The sequence below is a fragment of the Eurosta solidaginis genome, chromosome 1 (assembly GCF_040869045.1).
Source record: "Eurosta solidaginis isolate ZX-2024a chromosome 1, ASM4086904v1, whole genome shotgun sequence".
Lineage (NCBI taxonomy): Eukaryota > Metazoa > Arthropoda > Insecta > Diptera > Tephritidae > Eurosta > Eurosta solidaginis.
Window position 1 is genome coordinate 337,339,601 of NC_090319.1, and position 3,897 is coordinate 337,343,497.

The following is a 3,897-nucleotide window of genomic DNA, read 5'->3' on the forward strand; positions in this document are numbered from 1 at the left end:
ATATGCACATAAGTTGTGCTAAAGCATATAATTATTGTCTCAGATGACCATTGCCTTTTCATCCTAAAGGAAATTTCCATCTCGAAAAACCACAATTTCGCCTTAAACAGTAACGGTATGGCAACGCTTCTGGCAAAACAACAAACATTATGAAACTTCAAAAATCCACAAATACGTCAAACAAATTTGAGTGGAACTACCCTCTTTTTTTGTATTATGGTGTACACCTTAAAGCTGGAGACATTGGTGCTTTATCGGTAACCGTATCGGTAACCTTATAACAGCTGATTCGACCAACCTTATGAGAATCAATGCAATCGATTATTGGTGCCGCTAAGGTCGTAACCGTATCGCAGCCAACCAATTGGGTTTTGGTTTACCGTCGTAACGATAAACAGCTGATTACGTTAGGGATACGGATACAGCGATACGACATACGGCACCAATGACTCCAGCTTAAAACTCACAGTTACGGCCGTGACACAATGACATTTTTCATATAGATGCGTTTAACAAAAGCTTATGCATTCGAATAATATCGTCACAATAAACCAAGAGGTTGCGTTTGTAAATATGAAGAAACTTCAGACTTGGCAATTGAAGTTTATTACGCCTTGCCCATTTGCATACAAAATTTCGCGAAGCATTGTTGTATACATTCTCCCTATACAACAAAAATACTTGCTAACATATTTTGTGTCATATTCGATTGTTATATTGCAGCTTTTAATTGTGAAAAATGTTAGAAAATTTACCAACCAGTGCGAAAAATAATTTCACTTGTAAAGTGTGCCAACACTCTTAGCCAAAGCAAATGTCAAATTCTTCTTCTTATGATTTGCTTGGAAAAAAAATTGGGGAGTCGGCTACTTTTCAAAATCAGATGGCGCCAGTATCGCTCATTCTACCGTTTTCCATAAAAATACGTGCCATCTACTCATAATGCATAAGCTTGTGTTAAACTCATCTATATGAAAAACTGCTTATGTGTCGCAGCTATTAGTGAATAGGACCCCTGGGCTCAATGGAATAAAATTGTAAATCTTCACAAATAGGCTGTGTGTAAGTTGTGTTCAAGAAAATGCGAGTAAATATGACAACTCTTCCTTTAAGAAAAAAAGGATATTTGTCTATTCGAAAATAATGGTGGCCCATTTTAAAACCAAATTTTACAAACCTTTTAAGTGTAATAAAAAGCGAAATGTCTACTTGTGCGGAAAAACATTTTTTTTCGTACAGTATTAAGCATATTGCGGAAAAATAGTAACGGCATAATATCTTATTATACAATTGCTGGTATATGCCGATATTGAAATCATTGGCGTTGTCAAATGTGCCCAAAATTCTGCTTTTCTCAGGATGAGGTAGAGGGAGAAAAAGGTGGGACGTTTGGCAAATTATAAGAAAAGAGAATTGGTCTTCTGCCTTAAAACTACACACTGGAAAGGACTTCAGGCCTGCGAAAATAGTGCACTCAGCACTGCCGCGGGAACTCCTCATATGACTCCCAAAACATTATCTACATTGTGTGCTAAAATAGCTCAACATAAAGGGGTTTAGTGAGATGCTCAGACAGTTTTTGCGGCATTGTTACATACCGGAACACCCCAGCAAAACAACTGCTTGACGTAGCACAGCCGCCTAGGGTGATAAGGAAACATCTCCGTAACCATTATGATAAGATCCTCCACCTACCAACTCAGCCCTTCGATCCAGATAAGCATAAAAACTGAGTTGCGGTAACAACGATGCACCATCTGTCATCCAAGAAAGAATGAGCTCTTTTGTGCCTTGGCAGTTACGTTTCTGTTAACCTATAAAATTTTTAGACTGTGTGGACTTCGCCTCTCTGTGAACCAGCATTTATACCGAAAAAAATATTTAAAATCCCGGTTTTCTTGTGGTTGGTTAACCTTAAAATAACCGCCACATACTTTTCGTCTAATTTTATGTAATAATTTTAAATATCATTGTAATATTAATTATTTTTCTATAATTGTTGGGTGAATTGGTACAAAATGGAACTAAAATAATGTCCTTCCAATGAAAGAGTACTGAAGAAGCGATAGCACTGGTTGTATCGTAAATGTCACTGGATTGGAGACATGCAATTTTTATATTGTAAACGATATTAGAGAGTTTTCACATCTTGTAATCGCATCGCGTGATGCGACGAGAAACGCTCCATCGCTTGTTTCATTTTCGCTAGCGTTATCGCTGGCGATTGAGTGATTATAGTAGAGCGAAATCGCAAGCGATGGAATGTTCAACAATATAACTCTACATTTTTTATTCACGTTGTGGCAGTGTAGAGAAAGAAACATGCGTACATTAACTCGTAAAATTTTATTATCAGAAAATAGCTATTTGTTACGAAAAAAATATTTAAAAAGTATACATAAAAAAAAAATATAAAGTGCATCCAATCGCGATTGTGGTAATCTACATGACGCAAATTCCACAAACACTCCTTGTCACGTACCTTTTCAATAAAAACATCCAGATTGTTTCGCTAATTTCTCTCAACTGAATCAAAATATTTTGGTTGCGAATTTCCGTCGATTTTGTCGCTTGCAATCGCTCAATTCGTTTTACGCTAAATCGCTTTGTCATAAACATCTCCATATGCACTAATATAATTTATCGCTAACAGCGATTCTCGTCGCATCGCGCGATGCGATTACGCTCGATCATAAACTTAGCCTAAACGATTCAAATTTCGAAAAATAAAATTTATCAATTGATGGTGAGTTAATTGAAAATAAATTCAAATGCTATGATCCTGACTTTGCTTTATTTTAGGTTGAATCCACGGTGATTCTTTACTTTAGCTCACAACTGCTAAAACTCGACCAAAAATATCGGGAGAGGTGTCAAAAGACGCGCTTTGGACCCAGGACCACGAATCCGAAAGCGGAAATTCAAAATTTGGACGAGTTTTAGCTGTTGTGAGCTAAAGTAAAGAATTACCGAATCCACTCCTGAAGTTTAGCAGATACATTCAAAAGTTTGTTAGAACTCCTGCACTGAAACCAGCGGTTTCAATTGTGAGCGACCATAATAGAATAGGGGGTTTATTCCATGTGAATGCGTCACAGTTTAAACTCCATGCAACCGTCCCAGTTCACTTTCCAACCTGGTAAATTTTTACAACCTTCGTACTATTTGGAAACATTACCGCACGAAGCCCGATACATCCAATGCAGATATTGAGGACAATATCGAAAGATCAGTCACGGTAAACTGTTCACCAGCTACATAGTTGGTGTCTTCCAAGAACGTATTCGAGAGCTCGACAGCCGTTTCCAATTTTTTGTACTTTTCTTTTACAAGCAGCTGGCTTTGCAAATAATATATGGTAATAGTAGTCTGCAATGGCCGTATATAGGGTTCCCATGTCGAAGTATAAACGCTGATTAACGATTGCTTGTTTTTTTTTGGGCATTTAGGAAATAATGAGTCATCCTAGCCATACTTTTGGACCAAATATATTTGAATGGCGCGTGATTCCCACAATGAGAAACCGTTATCCACCAAAGTGGGAATGGTGTGATGCGGATTAAGGTTCAAAAACTCGGGCTTACGGGTATAACTCATTTCTATGATTTTTACATTCAATTCGATGCCAAGTTATCTTGCGGTAAGCAATACTGAACGGCATGGAGGCGAAGATCCAGCATAATAAAGATCCATTTAGCAAACGTATTAAAAAAAAAAAAATTAAATTAAAAATGCTTATAATTTTATGTTTATTTCTGAAGGCCTGTAAGAAATTATTGTAGTTACTGAGATATATTTTGAGCATATTCCCTGAATAAATCTATCAGGATTAAATTGAATTGATTAACCAAGTAAACGAACATGGCTATTAATCTATACTTGATTGTCAACTAACAA

At 36.8% G+C, this 3,897-nt stretch overlaps 1 pseudogene; it reads right to left on the minus strand.

Annotated features, from left to right (window-relative positions):
* Nucleotides 1-3,174: 3,174 nt before the first annotated feature.
* Nucleotides 3,175-3,693, minus strand: LOC137240972 (glutathione S-transferase 1-1-like; annotated as a pseudogene).
* Between the last annotated feature and the right edge of the window lie 204 nt (nt 3,694-3,897).